General features: G+C 39.0%; 2 long non-coding RNA genes across 2 annotated transcripts; both read right to left on the bottom strand.

The window, feature by feature from the left end:
• Positions 1-1,326: 1,326 nt before the first annotated feature.
• Positions 1,327-3,621, bottom strand: LOC125905280 (uncharacterized). Its single transcript, XR_007451632.1, has 3 exons — positions 1,943-3,621; positions 1,536-1,678; positions 1,327-1,404 (listed from the first exon to the last, which is right to left on the bottom strand). It is a non-coding gene; the product is annotated as an uncharacterized LOC125905280 (long non-coding RNA).
• A 1,439-nt stretch (positions 3,622-5,060) lies between these two features.
• LOC125905279 (uncharacterized) lies at positions 5,061-9,388 on the bottom strand. Its single transcript, XR_007451631.1, has 5 exons — positions 9,249-9,388; positions 8,544-8,682; positions 6,075-8,415; positions 5,435-5,558; positions 5,061-5,287 (listed from the first exon to the last, which is right to left on the bottom strand). It is a non-coding gene; the product is annotated as an uncharacterized LOC125905279 (long non-coding RNA).
• Positions 9,389-18,404: the final 9,016 nt, after the last annotated feature.

Raw genomic sequence — 18,404 nt, 5'->3', positions numbered from 1 at the left:
GTGTTTGGTTTCAGTTTTGTGTTTCAGCCCTTCCTGTGGCTGCCAGCAGGGGAGTGCTTTAGCACACTGCAACACTTCAAAAGCAATACATGATTAGGCAATGTCTGCCATGTCACAGTTTTTACACTGGTGGAGGATATTTTACTTAATCAAAAGTAACAATATCATATAGTAGAAACACTCTCTTGTAATCCTGCTTGTCTTGTTGTTATCCAGTGTTATTAAGATATCTGAGAGTATACAGGTTTACATCACAGAAAGTATAAATATGTTCTGCACAGTCAACGTATTTTGACATATTTTAGAGTAATATTTCTTGCCCAGTGCTGTAGGAACATTATATAACCTGTGTGCCATGGTGGGAAAAACACTCGTGTGGATTGACTCTTTCAGTTTCATTCTTACTCATTCCAGATTCAAAATAATGACCTCAATCAAATGGCATGTTTAGGCCAACGCTGACTGAAAGTTCTTTTGTTCATGGCTCCCCTTTTTATAACAACAATACAAAGTCACCATTTTGTGAACACTGTTGGATTGCAACAATTTACTACTAAACCTCATTTTAAATAGCTCTAACTTCATCAGAGGTTGAGAGGAATAGTGTCTTGCACATTCAGTTTGCATAACTCACTCACAAGTTATTTAGGTCAGTAAACTCCACATGTTACCAGGACAACCGACTAATGTTCTTTCCTTTAGATGTTTTCCCAGAGGAGACAGAGGATGGTAGTGCTGTAACTAATGGCAGCCATAAAATCAAGTATCTTCACCTACAATAAAATGTATTTTAATATAATACAAACTGAATGTGGTTAGCAATTGTTGCCTCACAGAAAAAGAGGGTTTTGGGTTCGAATCTGCCAGCTGGCTGGAGCCCTTATGTGTGGAGTCCTCCTGTCAGTGTGGGTTGTCTCCACCTTACTCCCACAGTCCAAAGACATGCAGGTCGGGTTAATAGGTGACTTTTAGTTTAGTTGCCTGTAGGTGTGAATGATAGCAATAATGTCTGTCTGTCAGGTCTAGCAACCTGCCCAGTGTGTACCATGCCTCTTGCCCAGTGTCAGCTGGGATAGGCTCCAGCCCCTCCTGTAACCCTGCACCATGATAAATGGTTATTAGTAGCTGAATGTTGTATGTCAGCCTGAGGTAACTGGAAAACACAGAGGAGTGTGATCTGTGAGCACAGACTCAAGTTTGCATTCAAGCAAAAAGGTGTCAATAGCTTAAAGGAAAGTGTTCAAAATAAAATGCAGCCAGCAGTAAGGAATCTACATACTATTTCTTAGAATAAATGTTGTGCAAAAATGTACATTAAAACCACAGTTTGTCTGCCATCATTGTTTTTATTAGTCATGATTTCATCAATGCCTTTCAGCCTTTCCTTCGTCAGCCGTCCTTTTCCTATAAAACAAACAAAAACAAAAAGATGTGTGACATGCTTTGACATTTAAATTCAACATTTAAATATACTGCAGTTCATTTATTTATCAGACAAAACAAACTTCGTTTAGGGAGATTGTTGAACCACTTACCACGACGTTTCTTTGTCACTTCCAGCACCACTGTTGCTCCCGCTGCCACTCCCACTACTATTGCCCATCCCACTGGCCCTGTTCCTAGAAAAGTCAGGGTACTAGCAGTGACCATTGTGACTACAAGGTGATTAGACCCAACCCTAAAAACGAGTGAGAAACAGTCAGTATTTCTACTCGCTCAGTGCAGCAAGACAATATTTCAAATTCTGTTTTATACCATGATGTTGAGACCATGCAATCACAACACTAAATAAGTGTAACAATTATTAAAGTCAGGGCCTGGCCTTGTGAAAATATTACTTTGTTTTTTGGAATATCTAATAAGAGCTGTTTAATTGACAGCCAGCTGTTAATGATACACAAACAAAACTCAATCAAGTATAGTTGAAGGCAAAATTACTTACATCTTAATTCTCTCTCACGTAGTACTCTGGGAACAGCTGTATCGCTCTGGTTCAATGTGGAGTTTTTGTGTTTCAACCCTTTTTGTGCGGCTGCTAGACAGGGCGGGTTTTAGCACACTGCAACACTTCACAAACAATTACTCACTAGTCCATACCCATTGAGTGCACAGCTGCCCACATGCAGTTTCACATGGTGTGTGTTTGGGATACAGGCCATAGGAAATTGCAGATTAAATAGTCAACTGAACCCATTAAGAAGAGCAATGTATTCAGACAGAGCTTTTGTGAATTTGATAGTATGGTTGCTTTATTGAAAGTACAGTAGTACCATTGCCAATAGTGGGATAGTTAGTGGGCTAAAACTGTACATTAGTAGTTGAGGTAGCACGTTGAAAGGCAGATAGTTAAAGTGTTTATATGTTGTATTGACTTAAAAGTGGGGCGCACTGGTAGTTCACATGGGAAAGGTGCGGCTAGCCCTTGTTGCAGCAGCATACCATACCATGACTTAGCCATACCAAAAATTAGGGGAAAAAAACCCAACATTGGGCCACAGGGGGAGCCACAGCGATCGGTCGCATTTTAGCCATTTTTAAGCATTTTTCTGTTGTTATAGCGCCACCTAGTTGCCAATTAGAGTTAAATTTCTCCAGTCACCTTGAGGCGTCCTGTTCTATATATCTACCAAGTTTAGTAAAAATCATAGGGCGGTTAGGCCTAGATAAGAAATTAGCTCTCTAGCGCCCCCATTTTGTTTGATGGGGTCAATAATGGAGGGGTTCCCTCAGACTATGTGTGGTCATAATGCCTACAAAGTTGCGTGGTGATCGGTGAAACCCTTGAGATGTTATACACCTTTATGTGATGAGCCAAACCCTCGGCAATAGTCATTGCCTTATAGAAGCTCAGTTTTAGTAAGTTTTCCAACTTTTGCCAAGAGAGAACTTTAGATATTGGTCCCTAGATTATGTTCACTGAGTTTCATACAGATCAGTCAAACTTCCTAGGAAGAGATCGATTTTAAGTGTTTTTCAAAAAATTGAAAATGGCAGAAAATCTATATAACCAGAAGTTATGGGTTCTTGAGGCAAATGTGTTCCTCATGAGGAGAGGCATCTCTGTGCAAAGTTTCATGTCTCTACAACATACGGGGCATGAGATATGCCCATTCAAAGTTTGCAATTTCAATCGGTTGCTATAGCGCCCCCCTTTGGCCAATTGATGTAATATTGCTTCATTCGCATCCTCCCATGACCCTCTACCACTGTGCCAAATTTCACATGGATTGACCAAGTCAGTGAGGAGAAAAACGTGGAACAGACACACACACACACACACACACACACACACACACACACACACACACACACACACACACACACACACACAGATACAGAGTTTTCATCATTATATAGTAAGAACATTAGGCCATGTCTGCCACTTTATGTTTTTGAACAGTGGTGGGGGAGATACTAAGATCTTTGTCTTAAGTAAAAGTAGCAATATCCTGCTTGTTTGTTATCCAGTGTTATTAAGATAGCTAAAAGTTTACAGGTTTTCAATACAGAAACTATAAACGTGTTCTGCACAATCAATGTATTTATTTTGACAAATTTTGGAGTGATATTTCTTTCACAGTGCTGTGTGCTTACAGTATACAATTCTGTGCCACAGTGGGAAAACACTGATGTGTCTTTCAGTTTCATTCTTACTCATTCAAGATCAAATCAACCCCCCTTCTTTTGTTCATGATGCTCTTTTCTCACCATTTTGTGAACACTGTTGGATTGCAACAATTTGCAAATAATCTCAGTAAGAACAAAATACAGATTACTACTCTATACCTTATGTTGTCTTTTATTATCCTCAGATTATAGTAACTATCATGCAGTCACAATGTGCTTATAATGCTCCAGTGGTTCCTTTTAACATTCTCAGGAAACTGTCTTTGTTTCTGTGGTTTGTAAAACATGCCTGTGCACAATTCAGTATTCACACAGTAAATGACCCAGGGCGTGTCAGATGTCTGATTAAGTTCACCAGTGCAGAACAAAAGATAAAATTCCCAACTGCACATTACTGTTACACACGCTCATAAACGTTGCCATCACTTCAAAGCAGCTTGAGTTTATTTTCTGTGTCTATCCAGCAGACTGACGCCCCTTGTTATTGTTATCATCTCACACAGTGAATCCTATGGGAGGCTGAGTCATACAGAATAAACTTCTGGTTGTTTTACAGTCAAGGGAGCTAAGTCCGGTTAAGAGAAATGAAGAAAAATGAGGAGTAGAATTCAGAAACTAAACTACATTATACACAGGCCACATGCTAAGGGTGTTTCCTCTGCCTCTAACTTCCTCAGCAGGGCCACCTGAACACAAACTGACAGCCAGAGCCAGACTGAGTAATTTTTAAATTAAATGTGCCCTTTCTGAGAAGAATGAAGAGTGAAATGAAAGAAAAATGGTCTCCCTGAGAGGACCATTTCAGGTTTTTAAAAGCTAAAACTAAAGCAAAGGCTCAGAGTTGTAGTGCTGTTTACGCACAGTAAACATTGATTACTAAGGACAGGATTTACAGGAAACACTGTGTCTCAAGAGCAACAGCCTCTGTGCTTCGTCTTATCTTACACGATACTTTCAGAGACGAAGTGGAGGATGGGGGTAGTGTAACACAGCAGCCAATGAACATGAAATATCTTCACCTACAATAACGTTGTTCTCTGTAACTGAATGTTGTTTGCCAGCCTCAGGTAACTATAACTAAACATATACGCTTTGAAAAATAGTGACACAGGAGTGTTGTCTGTGAGCACCAACATAAGTTAGTATTTAGGCTGAAATGTATCAATAGATGAAATAAAATAAATGTGTGTTGTGTTCACACTAGGACTGGGTATCCCACTGATTTCCTGAATCAATTTGATTTGGATTCACAAGGTCCCTATTTGATTCAATTTGATTCAGTCTCACTTTTATGATTCAATACCAGGTCATTCAAATGAAGATGAATTTGAATCAGATGAACTGATTATCTTAACCCAGTTTATACGACAAACTGCATTTGTAATCAACAAACTACTGTTGCAAATGTCAATTAGTGTGATTCGAAACCATAGTAGGTCTGCATTTTGTTTTTATTGCTGATTCCAGATACACTTGGTACAACAAAATACACTACATTTAAAGTCAGATGGTCAACAGCAGTGCACTCCACAGGCTTCGACTATGGGCAACATAATTCACAAACAAACTGATGTATCACAGGCACCCGTTGCCACTGTGCAGCGCCATGCAGGTACTTTGAGAGGAATGATCTCTTCTGTCAGTGCGACTTTTCTTTGCGCTACAAAAAAACCCCAAAAAACGGATCATTGACACTTGAAACTGATATTGCTCAAGTGAAATGTGTTTTAACATTAAAAGTTAACATTTAAACATATTGCAGTTTAAGACAGAACATGCTTCTATTGGAGAGATTATTGTCACTTACCATGTGCTTGTACACAAACACTCCTGCTACCATTGCTGCCACTGCCACAACTCCAAAAATCACGAAACCAGCGGTGGATATAGTCAAGCCACTGACCGACAAGGCACCACAAGTTATAGCTTCCCTAGAAAGGAGTGACAAATAGCATAGATGTTCCACATGTAATAACTTTGGTGATTCTCTGGCTTCTCTGACAGCTAACACTGCCATCATATGATGCTGATATGATCAAATACCTGCAAAGACTACCTCCATTCCTTTTATTTGGCTGATGCCTCGACACAAAGTGACTTACAATATATGCATTCAACAATGTGGGCAAAGCTGAAGTATCATGCATGTGCGTCAACTTCATTAAACTGCTTCAAGTGAGGCAATAAGGGACAAAGATTCATTTAATTTATTCTTGGTGTTTTATATTTTATTAGCCAAGGTGCATTTCAATAAACAGGTAATCAGCAGACTGTGCTCACTCAAAAGTTTCAAAGAGTAATTGGGTGCCATAAATCCAACAGCCGGATAGCTATGAGTTTAAACGCGTCCGTTTGACTGCTGCTGTGTTGTCAGGTTTTTCTACTTTGCTGCATTTCACTAAACAAACAGAACCCTATCACCAGTAGCTGAAGGTAAAATTACTTACACACTCACTGCAATGCCCATCCTCGTTATATTATTTTTCTTGTCTCAGTGATGTTCTCGGATTAGCTGTATCACTCAGATGCAATGTGAAGTTATGTTGTTGGTTTCAGTTTCAGCCTCTCATGCCTAAGTGCTGTGGTTCCACCCTTCCTGCTATTCTAGTCTGCATTAAAGTAGGAACAAGCAGTTGTTTATTTTCTTACTTTGTTGATTCCTTTAGTCAATAAAAAACTCAACTAACCAAAGATTTCAGATTTATTGGACATTTATTGGATGGGCCACAGCTTGTCATCAGAAAATGTTGTATTCCACAGTAATATTTAGTTTTGGCCACAAATAAACTATTTAACCAACTAGATGGGCATCTCAGTCCGTTGAGCCTGTTTTTTGATGTTGTTGATATACTCAACGGGCAACATGAGATTCAAATATGTTGCAAATGTCGGGGCACTGTAAAACCACAGATGGTGTGCATTTTACTGCACTTCACACATGTACAGGATCAGGATGTTCTGTGTTTCCACTCTTTCTGTTCGGCTGCCATTTTAAGTCACAATGTTATGTGCAATGGTGTCACAACCTGGCTCAAGCCGGGACAGAGGTGGGGAGACTACACATGAGTTGCAACAAATAGAAGTTTATTTTACATAACTAAAAGGAGTGTAATGATAATCTAAATGTGACCAGAGTCATCAGACTGGTTCGGGGGTATGCATTTATATCACTGATAAGCCCTCTAAAACTAAACTACGCTATACGCACAATGTGATTTTGCTAGGTAGGACATGCTCCTGGATCAACATCCCAAATCACATTCCAGGAACAACATTACAACCAACCAACCAATCACAGCCCTCTGACATCATCAGTGTGCTGCTCCTGTGCTTTGTTCAAAATTCCTTTGTGCTCCTTCAGAGCTAGTTTTACAAATTTAAGATAATAAAATTGAACAAAATTCTCAATAAAATTAAACAAAAAAATTATAAATGTGTTAATTGCAGGAATTTGCAGCTCTTTGTTAGTGAACAGCTTAACATTTTAGCCTATTGGCAAGCTTACTTGTTAGCTTAACTACCTAGCTAGCAAGCTAGCTCGCTAACATCTATTGGCAAGCTTACATGTTAGCATAACTACCTAGTTAGTAAGCTAGCTCGCTAACATTCTAGCCTTTTGCCAAGCATACTTGTTAGCTTAAATACATAGTTAGCAAGCTAGCTCGCCAATATTCTCATCTATTGGCAAGTTTACTCATTAGCATAGCCAACGTAGTTTAGCAAGCTAAGTCGCTAACCCTGCCGTAGCTGAAAAGGCTTTTGTTCAGAGTGGTTTTTTTTTGTTTGTTTGTTTGTTTTAACTTTACTAACTTCAATTTGGAAAACTAGGATTTTTGAAAGAAGCACAGGTAAACGCAATGTGGGGTGTTGATCCAGGAGCATACTTGGCAAAATCACATGGTGCTACATTATACTCAGGCTGCATGTTAAGAGTGCGCTTAAAAACTTGATGCAAAATACTGCCGACAAAAAAAAAAGATGGATGGAAACTGTTGTTTCTGTAAATCTAAAACTGAACATATGTCACATTTATTTTGGTTCTGCCTCTTCTACCCTGTGTTTTTTTTAGACGACTATCAAAAGATGGTTTGCATCAAGATCGATATTCTTAACCATGTGCCCTCAAACAATAATGGTTGGTGAATTAAGAAATGGCTGTCCTTGCATTTTAAATAGGCCTACTGCTATATTACAAGGAAAAATATTTATTTTTGAATCAAAAGGAAAAGAGAGATTGACATTCTGCTGTTTTCTTTCCTTTTAAAAACTTTTTTTTTTATGTTAGGAAGCATTATTGCTGCAAGGCAGGGGAAAGTGAATGGCTATGACAAAAAGGTGGAATAGATTAAGGCCAAGTGTAGAAGAAGGATGGGTAACTCCACTGCAGCCAGGTTTTAAACGTTCTGTGTCATAAGACAAATGACTTTTCTTATTTCCCTCAGATGGTGCTATCTCAGAGAACATGGAGCATGGGAGTGGAGCAACTTAAAGCAGCCATTAAATCATTAAATCATAAAATATCTTCACCTCCATAAGTTTTTTACAGTTACTGAATGCTGTGTGTCAGCCTGAGGTAACTGAAGCTAAAACTATGCTTTGAAAAACGGCAGTGTCATCTGTGAGCAGTAGGAATAAATGTGAATGTCAATACAAAAATTAATTTCAAAATCACAGTTCGTCTGCCAAGTTTGTTTTTATTATGGAGTCATGATTACATTGATGCTTTGGCAGTTAATTTTAGAGGAATGAGCTCTTCTATCAGCTTCCCTTTTGTTTCTCTTTGTTGTCCTGCAAGAAATACAAAAACAGAAAAAGACACTTGAAATGATATTGTTGTTGTGAATCATGCTTTAACATTTAACTTTAACATTTAAGTATAGCACAGTTTCTTATGGACAGATTGCTGAATCACCTACCAGGTGCTTGTACACGGCCACTCCCACTGCTACTCCCACTACCCCAGCAAAAATCAGCACACCACAAAAAGGGGATATAGTCACACCCTGCATTGCCACTTCAGCGCCGGCTTCTGTAACTGCACAGGCACAACTCTCCCTGAAAAGGATTTAGAAACAGTCAGCATCTGCACTCACTGGAGCATGACAATATTGAATTCAATTAACGCCATTATAATTAGTACAGATATTGATGTCTTCCTCAGGATGATTATATTAACTGTGGTGATGTGACTTTTCATCTCTCATCAGGTCATAGTGTACTTTTAATTTGTACTTCAGTGTATGACCACATACCTGCAAAGCTACTGACATTCACACACGCCTCAACTGTACTTTGTGCTTTGTACAAATCAGCAAAAGTTTGCATGCTACAGATGCTAAACATCAGCATATTAGCGAAGAACCATTGTGTCCACATTCAGCCTTACAGAGCCAAAGTGTGGCTGCGGGCTCAGGCTGCTAATTCAGTGACAACAGACCATGAAATAACATTTAAATTACAACAAAAACTGTACAACAATTAGCAAATCAAAGCATGTACCTCAAGAAAATATTGCTTTGTTTGTTCAGACGTAAAATCTAAGCACTATTTAATTGCTTGTCTTTTATCACTGAAGCATAAAAACAGAACCCTTTCCAATAGTTGAGGGCAAAATTACTTACACGATGCAAGCCATCCTTGGTGTCTTACTTCTCTCCTCTCTGTGATATTCTGGGATCAGTTGTTCAGATTGATTCAGATCGGTTTTGCTGTCAGTTTCAGTTTTACTTGTTGCAGCCCCTCATATGTACAGAATGTGCTGTGTTCCCACCCCTCCTCCCCAACTGCCAGAGGGGTGTGTACTTAACAGAATTACATACAGTGATTGTGCAGGCACCGGTACAGATATGGCGATAGTTGCAGTAGCTGGATGTTTGGATGTACAGGAGGTTAATTGATGTTATGTCGTGTTGATAACGTGGTCCAGGCACACAAATAAACTATCGTGGTGTCTTGCATATTTGTTAGATGTCAGGGAGACATTACAGAGTGTGGTTTAGCCATTTTTGCACACTACAAGGATTCAAAAACAATAACTGATTATGCTATGTCTGCCATTTTACAGTTTATAACAGCAGTGGACCAGCTTTTATTGGAAGAAGCAATACCACAGAGTAGAAATATACCAATACAAGTAAAACACTTGTTATCCTGTTTGTCCTGTTATCCAATGTTGTGAGATTTTCTGACTAAATATATCAGAAGCAAATAAACAAGAAGTAGAGCACAGGCTGAAACTGATGGGCATACAGACAAAAACAAGCCAATCATCAGAGAGAGCAACCCATGAATACAGGAGGCAGCGCTGTAGCAACAGAGCAACAGGTGTCAGCTGTAATCAAAGTGAAAGGAGAGACAAATGGTGAAGTGGGGGCTGGAAGCAGTGGTGGACAACGCCCTGATAACCAGTCTCCTGCTTCTTCTTGAATGTTGGTAATGTTATGGTTCCTGATAGTTTCTTTAGGATTGGGGGAACGAAGCCGATAATATGATGAGTGGAACGCCAAACCTACGATTGGCTAGGCAAGGTTGCTAGGATGAGGGTTCGGTGGATGTGTTAATGACTATATGTTTGTGTGCATGTGTGTGTTTGTGAATGGAGTAGGGAAAAAAATGAGAAAAAGAATGATCAAATAAATAAACCCATTCAACAAATGATTATAATGGTAACAAAAGCAATACAGAGTTGCCCAGGATGAAAGTAGATATTCAAAAGCAGTAATATGTTTGATTTGAGACAAAGAAAATGTATTATAAAGTTGTAAGTGTACAGGTACAGCTGTACAGTGTACAGGTTTTAACACAAGAAACATATTTGTCTTGCACAATTTAAAGAACGATATTTATTTTGACATATTTTAAGCAATATTTCTTGCACAATGCTGTAAGCTTGCAACATGTAATTGCCGTCCAAAGGTGGAAAAACATGGATATTCACTGGCTCAGTTACATTTGTACTGATTCAAGGTAACACATGCTTGTGTGCATGTTGCTATTTACATGGAAAATGACACAGAGTGTGTCAGATGTCTTATTACAGTTGCCAGTGCAGAAGGACAGTCACACTGCTCCCTTTAACAAAGCACCTTGAGTTTATTTTCTGTATCCGTCCAGCAGACTGACGCCCCATCCTTATACTACATAAATCTACTATGAGAAGAATGAAGAAGGCGAGGGTCATCAAAGGCATCTCAGAGAAGCCCTCTGTTTGTTTCAGCAGTTGTTATGGCTCCACTGAGATGTCTCTGTGTTGACAAACAGTCCTGAGGCAGGTTTGATCATTAACAGGTGATCCTGTTCCTTATGTTATCTTATCAGTCTGTAAGCAAGTGACATGTCACATGGTCCATACAACCTACTTTCACTTTAGGTTACATTCTTGTGTCTGCCTTATCCGTTTATGGTGCCACCCAGTAAAAGACAGTGTTTTTTTTCTTACTTTGCATTTCTCAGTTCTTTTAGTCAATGAAAACCATATGTCATCTCAACTGAACACAGTTTGTTTTTTAATTTGGGAAATTACTAAACTGTTAAGATGTCAGCTTGACTAATATAACTGAAAAAAATCAAAACAAAAATAAATAAATGCATTTAAAAAATCACTTTGATATTGTATTTTCCACAAATATACAAGGAAACTAGTCCATACCCATTGAGTGCACAGCTGCCACGTACAGTTTCACATGGTGTGTGTTTGGGATACAGGCCATAGGAAATTGCAGATTAAATAGTCAACTGAACCCATTAAGAAGAGCAATGTATTCAGACAGAGCTTTTGTGAATTTGATAGTACGATTGCTTTATTGAAAGTACAGTAGTACCATTGCCAATAGTGGGATAGTTAGTGGGCTAAAACTGTACATTAGAAGTTGAGGTAGCACGTTGAAAGGCAGATAGTTAAAGTGTTTGTTGTATTGACTTAAAAGTGGGGCGCACTGGTAGTTCACATGGGAAAGGTGCGGCTAGCCCTTGTTGCAGCACCATACCATACCATGACTTAGCCATACCAAAAATTAGGGAAACAAAACCCAACATTGGGCCTCAGGGGGAGCCACAGCGATCGGTCGCATTTTAGCCATTTTTCTGTTGTTATAGCGCCACCTAGTTGCCATTTAGAGTTAAATTTCTCCAGTCACCTTGAGGCGTCCTGTTCTACATATCTACCTAGTTTAGTAAAAATAGATATAGCAGTTAGGCCTAGATAAGAAATTAGCTCTCTAGCGCCCCCATTTTGTTTGATGGGGTCAATAATGGAGGGGTCCCCTCAGATTATGTGTGGTCATATGCCTACAAAGTTGTGTGGTGATGGGTGAAACCCTTGAGATGTTATACACCTTTATGTAATGAGCCACGCCCTCCGCAATATTCAATGCCTTATAGAAGCTCAGTTTTAGTAAGTTTTCCAATTTTTGCCGAGAGGGAACTTTAGATATTGGTCCCTAGATTATGTTCACCGAGTTTCATGCAGATCGGTCAAGCTTCCAAGGAAGAGATCGATTTTAAGTGTTTTTCAAAAAATTGAAAATGGCAGAAAATCTATATAACCAGAAGTCATGGGTTCTTGAGGCAAATGTGTTCCTCATGAGGAGAGGCATCTCTGCGCAAAGTTTCATGTCTTTACAACATACGGGGCATCAGATATGCCCATTCAAAGTTTGCAATTTCAATCGGTTGCTATAGCGCCCCCCTTTGGCCAATTGATGTAATATTGCTTCATTCACGTCCTCCCATGACCCTCTACCACTGTGCCAAATTTCACATGGATTGACCAAGTCAGTGAGGAGAAAAACGTGGAACAGACACACAGACAGACACACAGTTTTCGTCATTATATAGTAAGATATCATTCAATTCATTAAACTAACCTATACTACCTAAAGTATTCAGTCACAAAGTCATCACACTGGTTTAAGGGGTATGTATTTACATTGGTGTTTAGTATGCCCTCTGAAACTAGACAACATAATGCACAGGCTGCTTGCTAAGAGTGCACCCTGCAGATTTTTTGGCCCAAATATTCAGAACTCAGCTGAAAGCAAGAGATGGCTCAATCAGGCTGAATCATTTTTGAACCAGAACATTAATGAATAAAAGGTGCCCAGCAACTAGAGAAGACCATTTAATGGTTGAAGAGCTCAAACTAAATCAAGGGTTTTAGGCTTTCAGGTTGCGTAATGCTACGTGATTAAAGTCAGGATTTAAACATCTTGCTCTTTAACTCACACAGTGCTAAATCATGAAAAATCTTCACCCACAAAAATGTACTTCAAAACCATAGTTTGTCTGCCATCGTTTTTATTGCAGTCATGATTCAACTGATGCTTTTGCAGTTCATTTTAGAGTCATTAATTTGTCTCCATCTGTGGGGCGGGGGCCTGTGGATTGTCTTCACTTGTCTACAAAAAAAACAAACAATTACTGACACTTGAAACTTTTAATAATTACACAGTGCAGTTTATTAATTTTTCAGACAAAACAACCTTCTTTTGGTGAGATTGTTGAATCACTTACCAGGATGGCGTACAAGGCAATTACTGTCACCACTCCCACTGTCACTGGCCCTGCCACTCCAAAAACTACCGCTGACACTGAACCAGTGGCTAAGGTTAGAAGTTTGAAAGACAACCTAGAAAGAGTGAGCAACAGTCAGCATCACTATATCATTTGATTTATACCATGATATTTTTCTGATAAGTTTGGTTGTACTTACTCGATGCCATAAAAGGGGGCGTGACATCAAGATTGACAGCTGTTTGTGCCAATCAGTGTGGTAACAATCAATCGCTACTGCACAGTCTCTGGTTCCAAATGATGTCACCAGTGCAAAATGGCAGCGACCATTTCTGGGATATTTTGGCTTCAATTTTATACAGTGGGAGTATGTGGAGACACGGAAACCATGTTTATATAAAGTCTATGCTCAGCTTTTTTATCTGAAATGTTGTTTATTTTTTTTAAATGAAAATGCACAAATTCAAATGTTGATAGAAAAGGGAATGGAATAAGATAGAATGAAATATTTTTTTGTGCATAAAAACAGAAGGTCTCTTCTGTAGTTTCATGTATATACTAAGGACGTTCCTGGCGACTAATTTCTCTGTCGACTTAACAAAAATTTTTATTGAGATTAGTCTAAAAAGGGAAAAGACTCAGAAAACAGTCATAATTTAGCACAAATTATTGTTAAGTATTTGAAACATTGTCCCAAAACATACTGTGTGCATACAGAGCCCTTTGAAGCTTTTAATCACAGTCTTCAACAACCATGTCAGATATCACATGCCGCTGAAGTACGAGACACTTTGTGCCATATGAATGTGAACATGATGGCAACTCAAGTTAACCACTAAAATAACATATAAAATAAATAAATTACATCTGAAATAAGGAGGGGAAAATATTTAAAGAAGCCCCCAAACCAAATCTGCTTTGGGCCTCCAAAAGTCTAGGGCCGGCCCTGCTGCCAGTGAGCTCTGTCTGTGTGTAACCTTGATCCTGAGGAATTTCCCTCCTCCCCTCTTCTCGGTTGCAGCACAAAGTCCTCCTCCTTGTGTTTTTTATCCTCTTGTATTAAACCTTCACTGTTAGTACATGTCCTCATGAGAGTGAAAATGAAACTAAAGAAGATGCTGCTGGGTGTGAACTATGTGGTCTGAGTGCAGGCCACACTGTGGAAAAGTAAAGAGTACACACACATAAATGTTCACAACATAAAGTTGTTTGCACAGTTTTACTTCTAAAATACAACGAGATAGCAGAGATGAAATAATCCCCGTTTTCAATATCGATATCTGAGGTGGTTGATGGGTCATATGAGACTTTCTCCCGGGACTTTCCCCTAGAAAAAAACCCATGTGAACTTTGAGTGAACTTTACTTGAACTCTGAGTTATTTCAGATACGTCATAACCGCTTTTCTTTTCTGAAACCTAACCCCAATACTTTACCGATCTAAACCTAACTTCTGTAACTTAATGATAAGCAAGTAATGTTGCTCTTGGGCTGTGTAGGGTATCATAAGCACCGTTATACGAAGATAAGTTGTTTATTGGCATCCCTCCCATTTGTGGTGTTTAGAAATAAACTCTTTGTCCCTGTATCACTCAGAAACCTACAGTATTCATACAGAACAATATCACCAATAGTTGAAGGTAAAATGACGTACGAATCCCCCATATCTTCTCGCTTCTCACTAGTCTGGGGTCAGGTGGATGATCAGATCCAGTGTCAGGGTTCAGCCTCAGTTGAACATGTTTCCGCCCCTCCCGCAGATTTACACTGAGAGGATGTGCTGTGTTTCCTCTCAGTGCAGCTATTCAGACAGCAGAAAGTTGAAAGTAAAGGTCTGAAGAATGAGTAGCTCTCGTTATCCTGTAATGTTATGAGCATATCTGAAAGTGTACAGGATTTTAACATACAACATTATACATTTGTTCTGTACAATGTACATATTTATTTTGATATGTTTGAAGCCATATTTGTAGTAGGTCTGCAGTGCTGTAAGCTGACAGAATATAATCACTGCCATAGTGGAAAAACACTGACATGCAGTGACTTTCATTTTCACTTGCAGGCCTACTCATTCAAGTGCAAAATATCCCCTCCATCAAGTTATTTTGTTCATGATGCTGTATTTGTAAAATCAAGTCATGTCTCAGGTCGCTGGTCTTTTATCACTGTTGCACTGCAAAGTTTTAACTTCACTGTGCATTTCACTATACAGCAAATGACACAAAGTGTGTCTGTTGCATATTCTTTGGTCAGCTGTTCAATTAAATGATTAATTTCTTACTTTATTTGATTTTTTGTCAGATATGCAGTGATGATTTCTGGGTAATATGTATGTTGATGTTGTCCAGTGTCAAGTCTCTGTTTGTGTCAAGACAATGTGCACGATAGTAAGAGGCTTATTGATAAGGGGGGAGGTGCAAAATGGGGGCGGCATGTCAAATAATTTTAATTTTTCAATTTAAGCATTGGGGAAGGACTTGTGTTTTTTTATTTTGCCTTAGGGGAGGGGCTTACAACTTGAAATGGACGTATTTTGTATTCATTTTAAATATAGTCTGAACCCAAAGGTCTGCAAGCAGGTTTAAAAGACTTGTTATATTTAAAAATCGTCACAATTACGCCATTTATGCGCAGTGTTGGCTTCCTAAAAGTCATTGAATTCTACATGTTTCATTTAGAAATTTGCCCAAAATAAAGAAAGAAAAGAAAGCAAAACTGTATTTCTGCATGCATAACAATACTAAAGACCCAAGGCCTTTTTTTCAGCTACAGGATTTTGTTTCAACTTTTAATTTTCTGCATCAAAGAGTAAGTTTTCAAAATCTAATTAAACCTGCCATGCCAAGTTACTGATATCGCCACTGTTGGGTACAGTTTGTCACATGTGACACAGAGGGAAGTCTGTGCCCTGTTTATCGTGCACAGAACGGAGTTACATGCCGAAATTTTCAGAACAAAATAAAACAGGCTGCAGTATTTCTCACTGAGATATTTAGATATAGCAGGTTTGTGCATTTAGTCCCTTTAGGCAAGCTCAGGGGTTTGGCGTTGCTGGAGCCCACAGGAACAACGCTCTGCAACGCTTTTTTTTTCTCCAAGTAAGGATTGGAATATATGGCATATGGCATATTTGAAGATCCACTCATTACTGAAAGTGTATGTCATATAAAAACTAAAGTAATGGTCAGAGTTTTCATATAGAATATTTAAAGTGTGTTGATGGATTCACGTCGTCATCTCATACACTGAGTAACATTACAAGTTAACATTCCACCTTAAAAGCTGCTGGCAGTCAGCCCAGTGAATTAAGTTTTTCTCTGACTCCAGCTGCTACAAGGGGCAGCAAAACATCCTTTCATTTACAGTCTACTCATAAAACACAGTATGAACAGTAGTTACATGAGCCTCAAAACCAGCCACAACTCAGCCCTGAGCAGAGTGACCATCCTCTACTGACCAATCAACAGACTGCAGTGTTCACAGCTCCACCTTTTAGTACCAGATCTGTGTGCTAGGTACCCCAACAGAGGGGGGACCAAAAGTGGGGACGGTACGGAACGGTTCCATTGGTACCATCCACAACTTTTCGCTGTGTAAACAGAAAAATGCATACTGAACTGAACTGTACCATTCTGCTTGGTGGAAATGGGGCTATAGACTTACATTGGGAAAGAGACATTTGTAAATCAGTGGATGAACTTATTTGAATGTCACAACCCCTGTGAATTGATTTCTTTCACGATTGAGATTTGATCCATTTGGTTCCAGTTTAGAGGCGCCACAAAATTAAAACATTTAGTCCGTATTAAAATTAGTGGAGTACTAAACTAGAAGTCAGTTGCTTGGTTGGCAAAAGTTGGTCACACACCTGTACTTCATGCTGCTGTAAGTCTCTAGTGCCTTGCTCTATGGGCCCCATAACGTATCACCAGATTTACATACGTCCCATTCTGTAATTTTCCTACTGCTCGGTCCAAATCCACAAGAGGAGTTGACTGATGTCTGTCTTCCATTTATAGAAGTGAGGCATGATTGTTTTTGGTCTAAAATTCAAAATGTTTAATCATTTTGGGGACAAAAAAATAAGAATGCAATGTAGAATTACAGTAAAAAATACTCATAAGTGGGTCAGTGGCTCAGCTTCCCTCAGGCCTTTTGGCTAAAATTACCCTACCCCCACCATTTTAACAAACTTGTATCACCCAACAGTTTAGACCTAACATTGTGCTAACAGCAAAGCCTCATGCTGTAACGTCATAAACTAATACACGTGTGAGATATTTGGACATAAAAAAAAAACTTTGAATAGCAAAGAAGGTTTTTTGTTTTTTACTTAAATGTGCCTACTACTTATTCCATGAGCCTCTCCTCATCACAGGGTGAGTAAATAAAATGGATGACTCTTGAAAAAAAAAAGTGGTCACATGATCAATTTTGTCTATGGTTGCCTAGAAACAAGGGGTGGCTCAACTTCCTATCACCCCACTCTCCCCTACCCCCCCTCCGAACTCTAGTTTCTGAAGGCAGGTGTCTGAGGGATAGACGTAGAAAAGCAAAGTTGCCATTCTTTGCACTTTCATCACGAGTGGGGTATTTTATTTCTTTATTTTTTCCCTTTACGTCTAACCTGTGAACAAGTGGGCACTATTTTGCAATTGATTGGCATGTTTTGCTGGTGTGTGACTTCCTTTTGAATTATATTTTGTTATAATCATATCACATTTTTTAATTTAGTTTGAACTATAGGGTAGCTGTGCTGTAGTTCAGTGTCTTCCAGTGTGAAGTAATTGGTAGCACGCAACTTTATGCTTTTAATAGCTTCACCAACACTGTGGATACACTCCCTTATTACTCTCATCCCCAATGAGATGAATGAGGAGTTTCCATTTGCCTGTTCCCTATGAAGTAAATGCAATTTGTCATTTTATAGCTTACATCCTGAGACTCTTTGCCTGGAAAGGCTGTGGCTCCCCCTGCTGGGATGTACTTGTTGTGCTGGTTGTGGTCACCTATAATTAACCCCAGCTGTGTATGTTGTTTGTGAAATTGCCAGAATACACATTAAAGAAGGGCATCTTTCCCAGAACGTCCATGTGGCAATATTAAGCAGTTACATTAGCGTGCTGTCCTAGTCTTTCCTTTTTTATTTCCTCCATTAAGAGTCTGGCAACCAGTCTTCAAGGTTTAATCATGACTTGAGCACACTGTGTCTTATTTTTACTAAGAAATGATGCATTTTTCCATGGAAATATATATTTAGAGGCCTTC

Source organism: Epinephelus fuscoguttatus, linkage group LG17 (genome assembly GCF_011397635.1).
Source record: "Epinephelus fuscoguttatus linkage group LG17, E.fuscoguttatus.final_Chr_v1".
NCBI classification, from domain to species: Eukaryota; Metazoa; Chordata; class Actinopteri; order Perciformes; family Serranidae; genus Epinephelus; species Epinephelus fuscoguttatus.
Note: the sequence above shows the minus strand (reverse complement) of the source record. Positions and strands in the feature narration are given on the sequence as shown.